The following is a 13,483-nucleotide window of genomic DNA, read 5'->3' as shown; positions in this document are numbered from 1 at the left end:
CAGGATGACAAAGGGAATGATATATTGCATGAATTTGGTTCTTTTGTTTAAACACGGGGCTCTATTTACATAGACTAGGCGCTCCAATAGGGATGCAACCAATGCAATTTGCAATTTTGGTGAATGGCGCAGTCCGGCGCAGCGTGGCGCACCCATGCCTCCATACTGCCCACCGGCGCAGTTGGAAGACAGGGAGAAGAGAAGGCGTGAGAAGGTGTGACACAGCCGAGTGTAGTTGGCATCGTACTTTCAGCTGCCGTCAGGTTGAATTCCCATTATGCATGACGTCTTTGATGTGATAGGACGATTAACACAAAAATGTACAGCGTTACCTTAAATAGTGGTTGCCGTGATTGTTTATTGCATTGAAATGTGCCTGACACTTTGAAATACCTGCCTGTGATGTTTTGGTGACGTGTGTACACTCTGCGCCTGCCAGCCAATTATACCACCGCGTAGGGTGCGCTTCCCCTGCGCCAAGAATAGACCAGGACAGAGCTGGAAAGCTTTCAGCGCACCTTTGGCACACCTTTGTCACTGCGCTAAGATGAATATGTGCGCCACCACTTCCATCTCGGCGCAGTCCAGTCTACCAGATTACCAAATTGGCTGGATGAAATTACCACTGCACAGGGGTGCGCTACACTCCACCACCATGCGCAGCTTTGCTCTACGCCACAAAAATAGAGCCCATCGTTTAACCAAACGGGCTACGCTGAGCGGAGAAGATAATGGAAAAAGTTTCACCTCAGTGAGACATAAAACACTTTCTAAAAAGATGAAGTAATTCTAACAATTTTCGGTTTCCATGATGTAGTAGAGCACTTTGGCATAGCAAATATACACCACAACAGGAAAGGACTGATGATGGAAAAACAGTTTTAGACATAAACATAACCAGAAAGAGAGACAAAAAAAGTGTTGAGTCCTCCAGTTTTTCGACTACCGAGTCAGTGAATATTAATGTTGTATTCTTCAGCTCAGAAAACATCTCTTTCTCTCTATGAAGATGACTTCCGTGTCTGATTGTCGCCTCAGGAGGTGCAGCAACACAAAGTGGGCCCAAACTAAACACGCAAAACACACACTAACTTGGTGCCAAAAGACATCTTAATAAACGCTCAGAGTGGAACTGAATATGGAAATAGACACAAACACAGCGCTACCTGTCCGTCTCCTCCCAACGACTTCTTAGAACATGTGGTAGGATACGGATGGATGCTTGGATAGATATGGTGCGCTAACTGGAAATAACTCTCTTTTGCACTAACACTATAAAATCCATCCATTTTGTATACTTGTTGTCACTGGTGTGTTGTTACTGTATACATATCGACAAAACAAGCATTCACACCGATGGAACTGTAGAATTAGCTTTGCATCTATATCGTATTTTTGGAATGTGGGAAGTAGCAGAGAAGCAATTCTCCCGGAGAGAACCAATGCACTGAACTCCACACAGAGATGTTCAAACAGCGATACGTACCCATGATCTCCTGACTGTGAGGCCACTATGCTAACCACTAGTCCACGCCGATCTATAATTTGGGTTGGTTTAACAGTACCCCACCAGAAAAGTCATTCATCGCTGTCCTCCTCCTACTCCTGGGAAATAAAACTACTAAAGACGTCCTCTTCAAGCCCAAAAAAATTCCCTCAGCATACGAGCTGGTCTCTACTTCTTTCGTTGTCGCTACTAGTGTCACCCCTGCCCCGAGGCAAATCAGCCCCCAAGCTCGTGCCGTCCTTTCCATAAGTCTGTGGACCTCCCACTTCTCGCTGCCGAGATCCACCGGCAGATCGATTGTCTTAAACCGGAAAGCTGCATCAGATTCATTTGGGTAAGGTATATCATTAAAGGGGACTATGCTCATTTTTGGCCCTTTGTATTGAGCTATGGACTCCTATAGAGCAGCTACACACAATAACCCGCACATAAAGCTTTCTAGATTTTTACAATCTGCACCTATTCCACATGTATTTCCCAAACTTTCTGTTTTAATTTATTCCACGCATGGCCCGCCTCCAGGCACACCCACTCCGCTGTGATTAGTCACACTCCCAAGCCTACTGTCTTATTATTACGGTATAGGAGTTGATAATAACTTAATGAACACTTTGGAGAGTTACATGAAAAGTGATTAGGAGATACTGGTAACTCGTGAACCACTGGCTGGAGACCCCTGACTTGCTGTGTTCCGCGTTTACGAAGTGCAGACAATCTTGCCACAACATCGGTAGTGGAAATGTGTTCATTACACATTTTTTACGGGACTACCCGTGTTTAAAAAAAAAACTTGGGTAGACACCGATTGTGGTGAAAACAGTTTCAGAGAGCTCTCTGTGACATCACAGAGTGCCGAACTTCCTTATATGGGCGTGAAATGTTGGCCAGATGCGCTCTCTGCTTCTCCCCCCAAGCTCTGCGTCTCTGTTTATGATGTTAGCAATGTCTCCCAGGAAGTGTTTGTTCGGGTGTAAGGGAAAGTTTGTTTACAATTCCTAACGAGGCAAACATCAGGCAGAAGTGGTTGGAGTTCCTGATTCCCTACCAGCAAAAGAAAACGGCATTTTTTTCTGTTTCGTGAACATGCTTTCCAACGTTACTTGGTCGTGTCGAAGTCACGTGTCGAGTCAGAAGAGCAAGCAGTACGTAACAGTTTATCTGTGTCCTAACTGTGTTTATTTTGTGTAAGTCATGGAACAAAAGCGGTTGTCTGTGTAGCATTATAGAGTGTGCATACATGAAGCGGGTGCTAGCTTAGAAAATGACGGTAGTAATCGAAACCCTGGTCTGAAGATACCACTTAAGTTGAGGATGACCTCCGTTCTTCTGCCACTCAAGAGGTCACCTCCTGTGAGTCAAACACGCTTCTTCACTTGGCCGTGCTGTTACTTTTTCTGTCAATCTATCCCTCACTCGCTCGTGTCCACCAGAGGAGATCAAACCGCAGACGGCAGGTGCAGCGCTTCCGCAATGTAGTAACACCGCACCGAAGCTACAAAGACACTGAAAACAAGCAAAAAACCTGCAGGGACATCAGGTGCCAAATGGCTGGGATATTCATGGCTCTAACAAGTGGAACCTGTTAACCGGGGCAGTATGCCAGAATCCAGCGATACAATTCACTGACTGACAACAAACTGTGGGAACACAATGAAGAAACCTTCCTGTGAACCAAGAGCGGAGCTACACACAAACACACAACTCACTCCACGGGAATCGGCCAGCGCTGCTAAAAAGTGGAAAGTAATGCCGGTCTTTTCCAACTTTCCAACACGTTTCTTGTAATAAAAAAAAAAAAAAGGTCAAGAACTGGTGCCTCCTCTGGTGAATAGACATCAAACATATGCAGGCGCATACACACACACACACACACACATATGCTAATAATAAAGAGCTCCACAGGCGCTGGTTAACAGCCACTAATAAGCACATGTGTCCCGTACAGGAAGAAACATACACGCACACTCACGTCTTCATGTAAACGTGCTTTCGTCCGTAAAGTCTAATGAAAGAAACGTGTGTGTTCGCATGTCTAAGTGTTTACTCATAGATGAAGTTCGATTTCGCCAAGTATGAAAGTATCTCTGTCTTCAATTAAAGAGCCACTCCTGACAAACACGACCTCTCACTGCTAACAAAAGGAGTGGAAATGAAAACAAAGTCAATAAAAAAAAAAGAAGTTTTTGCATATGAACTAACTCACCGACTCCGACTCCGGCTCCGGCTCCGACGAGGCAGGTGTACGGATGAATAACTTTGTACGGAAAGTGTCCGAGGAGCCTGGAAAAAAAAAAACGGGAGACAAGATGTGTGCGCGTTCATCAGAGTCCTCCTGACAGCATCTGACAGCCAACCTCTCTCGCTCTCTCGCTCGCTCGCTCGCTCTCTCGCTCTACCTCCCTCGCTTAGCGCTCTCCTCCTCCTCCTCCTCCTCTCACTGCCTCTTAAAATCGCTCTTTCACTCCCTAAACACACTCACTCTTTCACTGGCTGGGAAATAATTATACTCTCTGATTCATAAAGCTGTCCGTTGTCACGTGACCCAACACTTCAAATATACAGCACATTTTTTCACAAGCCACAAAATGCCTGCAGGGAAGGAAAGCGCCCATGGAGCTTAAGTTTCTGTTTTTAATTCTCTCTCACTTCTTTGTCTCTCTGGTGGATTCTTTTTCCATCCCTTCGTCTGCTTGGCTACTGGCTGGTTTACCTCAGGGGCGTATTTAGTCTTTTGGGGGCCTAAGGCTAACCCAGTCATCGGGGCCAACGCCGTCCTTGTACTACTCACAAACGTTTTTTTAGTTAGACTTACATTTTAAAAAAAAAGGCCAGAATGTCATTTAGGCTACTTTTTCCACGCTTTTGAAATCTGTTACAGACATGTTTATACCGCCCAACCATCAATGGTGAATATAATCAGTCCTTAAAATCCTCCTGGTTTTTTTTTTAGTGCTTTAATATTCCCATCACGGCCTCATCCCTAAAACTTTAGCATTCCTCTCAGCTGTCTGGTTGTCTACCTCGGGTAGTTTCGATGAAGCTGTTTGCTTTCCTCTCGCCTTCTCCTCTTCTCAGCTCCACTGGGGTAACAACACCGCATCGGTTTTGAGGCGGGTTTCCGGAATCAATCTGCAAACGCACAAAAACATGGAAAACTCTATTAATTCATTTTCTACCACTTGTCCTCACGAGGGTCGCGGGGGGGGGGGGGGGGGGGGTGCTGGAGCCTATCCAAGCTGTCTTTGGGCGAGAGAAGCGGGGTACACCCTGGACTGGTGGCCAGCCAATCACAGGCCACATATAGACAAACAACCATTCACACTCACATTCATACCTATGGACAATTTGGAGTTGCTAATTAATTAGCCTAGCATGTTTTTGGAATGTGGGAGGAAACCGGAGAAAACCCACGCATGCACGGGGAGAACATGCAAACTTCACACAGAGATGGCCGAGGGTGCTAGTAAACTAGTAGTCATGGGAAAGGGAAATACGTGTTGCTGCTGGATGTTCACTCAGCCAAATGTACTGATCACCAAGAAGATTCATTCATTCATTTTCTACTGCTTATCCTCATGAGGGTCGCGGGGGTGCTGGAGCCTATCCCAGCTGTCTTGGGGCGAGAGGCGGGGTACACCCTGGACTGGTGGCCAGCCAATCACAGGGCACATATAGACAAACAACCATTCACACTCACATTCATACCTATGGACAGTGGCTAATTAACCTAGCATGTTTTTGGAATGTGGGAGAAAACCCACGCATGCACGGGGAGAACATGCATGGCCGAGGGTGGAATTGAACCCTGGTCTCCTAGCTGTGAGGTCTACGCGCTAACCACTCGACCGCCGTGCAGCCCGGGTGATAAATTATCAGATTAAAATGTAAAAAAATCAATAATCTGTTTTTAGGAAACGTTTTGAACGGTAAGTCTGCCCCCGTTAACCTCAAAATAATTTATACAAGTCAGATTGTGACTGGTGAAGAGGATGTTGGAACATCCCGAGCACCACCAATCATATTGATGATCTTAGCCAGGTGGGTGTTTACGCGGCAGATCTACGTCGTTGAATCAATAGTCACGCCATGTTTCACCTCTACCTGCTCCGCACAAGTAAATGCCTTACTTTCAGTTTGGCTGCACGACAATGTCGCTGTGGCGCTTCATAAATCACCAGCGTCATCACCATACTTGTGCAGGTTGGACTCGACATCGGAGAAAGACTTGGGATTGGGACTGAATGGAGATGTAAAACTGAAAACATTCTGCTCTTACCGAGGATAAATTAAAGCCAGAATTTGGCTCCGAATGCGTTTTTGGGGGATATGCAACATCTGTCCACATCCTGCCAAACATTGTGCAGTTGGAAATATTTTGTCAAGCTCGAGATGGCTTTTGTGAAACGAAATGGCTTCGGTTGCTACAGCGAAATGGTGGCTGGTCGGTTTAAAGGGGAAGTTGTGTATGAGATGGCGGAGTGCGGCGGCGGCGGCGGCAGCGACAGCTTTGGGTGTGCCCCTCCCTGAGTGTGCCCCTCTCGCCATATGAGATCATATGTTTCAGATCTGTTTATGTGTTTGTGGTTCTGGGCGTGTGCCCTGCTTTTCTGAATGTAATGTTTCTCAAGCGGTTTTGGTTTATAAGGAGCACCTCGGAGCTAGTATGAAAAGAAGGCACACCTTAAATGGCACCTTTACTCAGCGCAGGTCCACTTTGAAAAATACATTTCTTTATTCTCTTCACTGTCAACGATGGAAACTTCGCCACGGTACATAATGACTTGATCCAAAGATTGATTATGTTTGTTTGGCATTAACGTTAAGAAAATAGTCATAGTCTCTTTTACATTATATTATGTAACATTAATGCATTAATGCAGCCACAATGGAGAGCGCGCAGTCAGGCGCAGCGCGGCGCACCCACGCCCCGGTCCCTCTCACCAGCGCAAGTGGCAAAGAGGGAGGAGAGAAGGCATTCAAATGAACGCCTCTCGTTGCCTTTGAATGCGCAGGATTGGACTGCGCATCAGAAGCCACGTCATCTGTTCCTGACAGTTATATTAAAAACAGCAGCAGGCTAATCCAGGCATCTTGTTTGTTTTCCACCGGCATTCCCGCTCTACATCGCCGAATAGGAGAACCTTTGTTCTCGTTTTGTGACCTGTCAGCCAAATTACCACTGCGCAGGGTGCGCTTCGCCTGTGCCGAGAATAAACCAGGACGGAGCTGCCGTGCTTTCAGCGCACCTCTGGCGCACTGATTTGTCACAAAATCTCGACGCAGTCCAGTCTGCCGAATTGGCTGCGCATCTCTGTGCGCCGGACCAAATTACCATTGCGTGGGCTGCGCCATGCTGCGCCACAAAATTAGAGCCCAAGATGTTTAAAATAAATATGGCACTTTTTGTACAACGTAACTTATTGTGTGGAGATATGGATATGAGGTAATAACTATAAAAGTACACTTCATTTGCTAAATGTACTGCAATTTTTTATATATATATATATATATAGAGAGAGAGAGAGAATATACAAAGCCTGTATTTCTATAATCCCTTCATGGGAACCCTCATCTAATACGATGCCGCCTCGGGCATTCGATCCCTCAACTAGCTCACATTCTGAGATTTATGCTAATTATTTCCCCTAACACGGCTTTCACTTGCCCGTCCTGGTAAGTGGACTAATGTTGGTTCTTTCATACATTTTCATATCGATATGAATATAGCGGTGAGAGGCGCGGCTGCCTTTTGCAGAGAGCTTATATTCAGGAAGTGGCCATCTTAGTCGAGGCGAGCCTTATCTCGTTGACATTTGATTTATGTGTCGCTTATGAGCCACTGAAGCTAAGAGAAATCCCTTAACTGTTGATATAGCAGTACTAAATCAGCAATTGCGTAACACGTAGCAAGAAGGTAAATAGCGCTACGGGACCTTTACAGACTAAGCGTATTAGTCGTGAGACTGATGCGGCTTGAACATGAAGCTGACGGAGGCTGTGAGGATAGCGTCAGTGCGCCGCGTTCAATTGTGACAGAGCTCGGAACTCGGATGTGCGTTAGCGTCTGCCGCACGGACGAGCGTGTGCAGGCGGTAGCAGCGAGAGGGTCAGAGGTTACCAGTGTTTGTGTTTCAGTGTCAGTGAAGTGTGCTCCAGGCGGAGATTTATGATCATTGTGTCTGGGAGGCTGCAGAACGGGGGGGTAATGAAGACAGATCAGGGTGCTATCTCCCTCTCCGGGCACCACTGGAAACGTGGCCTATTGGCCCCTCCGTTCGGGTGTCATTAACTTCAAGCGGTGACATCATAACGCGCCGCTTCCGCATCAATCCCAACACGGCACGCTTAAAAGCCGACTGCAACGGACGGCGTTCCTTACACGGATTCATCTGGCACGCTTGGAGACGTGCGAGGCGCTCATGCAGCTCCACGCCATGTGTTTATGAAGGAATGAAATATTCATAAGAGCCAGTCGTGTGTTTCCACTTAACATTCAACATATTTGCATTCACGCAGCAAGCTAGCAGAGGCTCGGGGCTCGCCGGGCGCAGAAAAAGGAGCAAAGGCAAACGAGGAAAGAGCAAAGAGTGGCGACGAAGCGGGCAACAAAGACAGGAAGTGAGGTCAGCTGGTTTTACACAAGAAGACAAAAGTGCTGCAAAGATGATAGCTGGTACGGCGTGACAGAAAGGGGCGGGGGCTAGCACGGAGGAGGAAGGCGGGGCTGTTGGGGGTGAGCGTGGAGGGGGGGGGCGCGGGGGCCTGTGGCAGCAGGTTTTAATCAGTAATAAGACGCCTGCCTGCATTGAGATGGCTATTTCTCCGCATTCAGATGAATGTTATGTCATGTTTGGTAGCGCACCCTCATTAGCGCACACGTAAATACACGCGTTCTTGGTCGCAGACTTAAACGCACATTCCACGAAATGAAGGCGGTCATTCATCCTGCCAGGAAAAGTGCATTCACTTGAAGTACATATAGTGCACAAAGTACACAAAGTACAAAGCTTTGTCTTTGCAGATATATAGCCTGCTAGCTAATCTAAACAAACTGGAATAAACTCAAGTAGATCAAAAATCATAACTCACTTAAAGGCCACATTCAGCAAGTAGTGTAATGATAATGATAATAATGAAAGCAAAGCACATGAAAATATTACATACAATATTACTTAATATTATGTACAATACTATAGAACAAAGAAAACTAAGTTTTAATAAGGGTTAGCCGACATTTAATAAATACGCATAACAAATACATACATTAAGAATGTATGGAAGCCTGTTTCCGTCACTGGAAAAAAACTTTATCCCAATGTATAAGTCATAATTATGAGATATGACATAAAAAAGCCATGATTATGACATAAAAAGTCAAAATTATGAGATAAGAAAGTTGAAATTATTAAATAAAAAGTCACAATTATGAGTTAAAAAGTCAAAATTATGAGCTAAAAAGTCAAAATTATGAAATAAAAAAATCAATTATGAGATAAAAACCTCAAATCTAAACTTTTTATCTCATATCTCATAATTTCGGGCGGCACAGCGGTCGAGTGGTTAGATTTGGTATAGATCAGATTCCAATTGAGTGCATCCCATAATCAGTTCACAGTTCCACATGTCCAAAAAAGTCCTACCCCTCCATCTGGTACTTTTACAATCAGTAACTGTTACATTTGTTCACTTCCTGCTTTCTGTTTTTTTAATTGCATGGAATGACATGGAACTCGGGCGGCACGGCGGTCGAGTGGTTAGCGCAAAGACCTCACAGCTAGGAGACCAGGGTTCAATTCCACCTTCGGCCATCTCTGTGTGGAGTTTGCATGTTCTCCCCGTGCATGCGTGGGTTTTCTCCGGTTATTCCGGTTTCCTCCATTAATTCGCCACTCTAAATTGTTCATAGGTATGAATGCGAGTGTGAATGGTTGTTTGTCTATATGTGCCCTGTGATTGGCTGGCGACTAATCCAGGGTGGACCCTGAAAAAGCGGTAGAAAATGAATGAATCTCATAATTTCAACTTTTTTTTATACTCACTGTCAGCACACTGTGACATCACAAATGATGTTAGAAAAAAAACGACCTGAAACCAAGCATTCAGAGCCATCCCTGCCAGGAAACGTGCATTCACTTAAAGTACACAGAGGAACACTCGTAGCAGAATGACTTACTCGCGGCAAAGGAGAAACGTTTTGTGCGTTACGGGTGCAGGTTGGTGCCACAACGTAGTCTTCAAGCAGAAACAAACGAGCACAAAGCTTGGAAGCTTCTTTTACTACAGCGTAAGAACTGCATAATTTTGGGGTGCACGCAGAGGTTGCGGACACAGCTACCAGTGTGCGCCGACAAGCGAGCGCTGTTCCCCAACATGTGTGTCCAATGAAAGGTGAACGTCTCTCCCATCTACACTTTCCTGAGAAATCAGCCATGATGTCACCATGAACCCATCCTGAACCCACCTCCGTCAAAAAGCATTACTCCAGCACTCCCTTTCCCTCTGCCTCATTTTTTGTTCCACCTATCCCTCCTTCCTTCACGCTCCGCTCCGGCCTCGCAAATTCTTCACTGAGCTCCCATTCTTTCCTTTCCTCCGTCTTCATATTTTCGTATTTTCAGCATTTCCCTTCTCCACGTCTGTCCGTGTCTCGCTTCCCTCTCGCTCCTCTTTCACACATATTTTTGGCAACCGTGGTTAATTCCACCACCGAAAAAAGTCCAGTCGTGGCCAAAAATATCAGAATGTTCTGATTACCATAAACTTTGTTTAAGCTGCGGTTTGACAAAAAATGCTCCGAGTGCATGAAGGGGAGCCAAACTAAATAAAAACAGCAAAAGTAGGGAATAAAGGAAGAATACAAATGTAAGAAGAAGTGGAAAAGAGGGGGGGCGGGGGCAGCGAGAAGGCAGCCAGAGAGCCACATATGGAAGTGATTCTGTAATTACTGCAAATCTGTGAGCTCAAAGGGAAAGGTCTTCTTTTCCATGCCTCCTTCCCGATGCATAAAACTGCCCTTGTGAGAAAGCTGGGCATTGAACACCACGGCGGCAAAAAGGTGCTTTTGCTTTTGGCACGGGCGCTTGCTACGTATATAAAGTAAATAGTTTGTTCTACGGCGGCCTGATTTTATTACCATTTCTGTGGTTGATCACGGGGCGATGCGGCCTGCTGGAAAAAATGAAAAAAAAAATGGGGAAAAGCCTAACAAAACACAAGACATTATGGAAGTAGATTACATATCGCTTAATACTCATAACTAACAACACAAAGCTTTGTCTTCACAGATATATAGCCTGCTAGCTAATCTAAACAAACTGGAATAAACTCACTTAAAGGCCACATTCAGCAAGTAATGTGAACCCCCCGCCCCACCCCCACCCTTTGGATGGAGGAAGCTGTACTAGTAGCCTGATCACCAGGGTGGCATGCTGGGATGATGATGAAAGCAAAGCATATGAAAATATTACATTTCTTTCTGTCATGTACGATACTATAAACCAAAAGAAAACTAAGTTTTAATAAGGGTTAGCCAACATTTAATAAATACGCATAACAAATACATACATTAAGAATGTATGGAAGCCTGTTTCCGTCACTGAAAAAAAACATTATCCCAATGGTAAGTCATAATTATCCGATATCAGATAAAAAGCCATTATTATGACATAAAAAGTCAAAATTATGAGATAAGAAAGTTGAAATTATGAAATAAAAAGTCATGATTATGAGTTAAAAAGTCATAATTATGAGATAAAGTCAAAATTATGAAATAAAAATCATAATTATGAGATAAAAACTCAAATCTAAACTTTTTATCTCATAGCTCATAATTTCAACTTTAATTTTAATTTTAATAAGCCCCTCTATACCTTCCCACACGCACACGCAAAACTTGTAAATTATTATATTTTTTCAAAATTATTTAAATTATTTGTGCTATTTGCTGTTTATGACATATTTGACGTCATCTATTTATTCACCACATTATTATTATTATTTATTATTATACAACATTTCCTTGGCAATTTCACTGCAGTGATATTGTGCAATGACAATAAAGGAAGTCTATCTATCAACCTTTTTTTTTATATTCACTGTCAGCACACTGTGACATCACAAATGTCGCCGATGTTAGAAAAAAACGACCTGAAACCGAGCATTCAGAGCCAGACTTCTTTCATGGCTCATTTCCAAATGTGCAAACCTCATTATACTCGTTACATTTTGCCCCTCATTCCCAATCCTTATGTGAGGATTGGGAATGATGGGTAAAATTCTAAAAAAAAAAAAAAGTGCAGTTCCCCTTTAAGACGAGAATACAACATTATAACTAGATTTATAAGTCAGAAAAAAGGGAAAAGCAATAAGTTCCTTTTAAAGAAAAGACCATGCTGGTGCACCAGCATCATTATCGAGTCCTCCAGCGTAGACCAGCATGGAAATGGTGCTGGTCTAAGCTGGTCTGTGCTATAACCAGCATAACAGACCAGCATCATTTCCATGCTGGTCTATGCTGTTTTTCAGCGGGGGAGGGGGGCTGGCAGGCAAGCAGACAGACATAAGGACGGTGACGAAAACCGCCTTTGGAGCCTAGGGCGAGCCGGTGCTTCGCAGGTGTGTTGGCAGCCGCTTCTTCCCCCCAAAACACTCGGTGCAGCCTGTCATTATCCTGTGCCCTGCCAGGACGTGTTCTTCAGATGAGTGCGCGGCTCTGACACATTTATTACGGTAAACACACACCCAGCTTAAAAAGCAGCGTCGTCACGTACTATTCCGTGACGCGTTTAATTAACCCGGCTATCGTTTGGGTGTCGTGTTCAAGCCTACCTTTTCCCCCGCCTGCAGCTGTGTGTCGCTTTCAACATTCTCCACAAGTTTCGGACTCCAAGCGGTGACTGACAGGAGACAGCAGACTCGACTGCGAAGGAGACAAAAACAAAGTCACAGACGATCTTCTGGCGAGTCAACGAGTAAATGTGCTTGTAAAGATCACACCGTTTGCCCTTACCGTCTCATATATCATTGAGTCGTTTGTTCGATTCCCCTCGTTTGTTGCCAGTCCCTCACCGAGTCCGGTGCAGCTTCAGGGACGTCGATGAGAGGCACCGAGGTGGTACATTCCTGGCCAGGTGGCTCCCCCTAGCGATGAGAGGGGGTACTGCCTTGTGCTGAAACCTGAAAACAAACGGACTATGTCAGTCTTAGTCTCGCTTCTGTTGTTCATTTAAAAGAGCCAGCTCTTATAGCCGATTCGTTCGCGAAAGACACATCACTACAGTGTTGCCACTCCAAACCATCTTTGCGACATATTTTCTCAAAGGCGACTAGAAAGAGATCTAGTTACTTTTTGAGGTCTTGTTAGAGATTCTTCTCATTTGTAAGGCATTAAAGGGGATCTATTATACTTTTCTGAAATATACTTTTCTATAAATGTAGTTAGAATGTTGAGTCCTGAAAGAAGTTTGGGATGGCCCAAAACACTGGGTTTCAAAAGGCTTGGTAAAACTGCCCCTTTGTGATGTCACAGAGGAGTGGACTTCCTTATACGGGCGTAGCTGTAAGCCAGATAAGCTTTCTGCTCTCCCCCAAGCTAATAGGGGGTTGCTAAAAGCCATTTCTCACAACAATTAGTAGCCACATTAGACGTTGCGGATGCTGTAGAAAATGCTAAAATGCTCAAGCTACTTACCATCGAGAGACATCTTGAGAAACTTTGGACAGTCCAGTCTCTACTTCCGGATTGGATTCGGAATCCAACACATACAGCTGTATGTTAAAAGCTGACATTTTTTATTTTTTTTTTTATTATCAACTCCCATACAGTTCACAGCTAGCAGCACAAACCGAAAGTGGGCCAATGGTGGAATACATTAAACAATTAAAATTAAAAGTGGGGGCTGGAGTCCATATGTATTATTACTAATACACTGTCTGGATTTTGAGAGGCTTTAGCTGAGATGAAATATTAAAATGATT

The 13,483-nt window shown here is 44.5% G+C and overlaps 1 protein-coding gene across 1 annotated transcript in view; it reads right to left on the bottom strand.

Annotated features, from left to right (window-relative positions):
* The window catches only part of rarga (retinoic acid receptor gamma a), a 50,011-nt gene extending 37,586 nt beyond the window's left edge, over positions 1 to 12,425 (bottom strand). Inside the window, exon 1 of the mRNA XM_078797719.1 lies at positions 12,335 to 12,425. The gene's annotated coding sequence lies outside the window, so the exon portion shown is untranslated. The remainder of the gene's footprint in view (positions 1 to 12,334) is intronic.
* Between the last annotated feature and the right edge of the window lie 1,058 nt (positions 12,426 to 13,483).

This window comes from Doryrhamphus excisus, linkage group LG17 (genome assembly GCF_037039965.1).
Source record: "Doryrhamphus excisus strain RoL-2023G ecotype Guam linkage group LG17, RoL_Dexc_Guam_v1.1, whole genome shotgun sequence".
NCBI lineage: Eukaryota > Metazoa > Chordata > Actinopteri > Syngnathiformes > Syngnathidae > Doryrhamphus > Doryrhamphus excisus.
The sequence above is the reverse complement of the archived record's forward strand: the minus strand, read 5'-3'. Positions and strand labels throughout refer to the sequence as shown.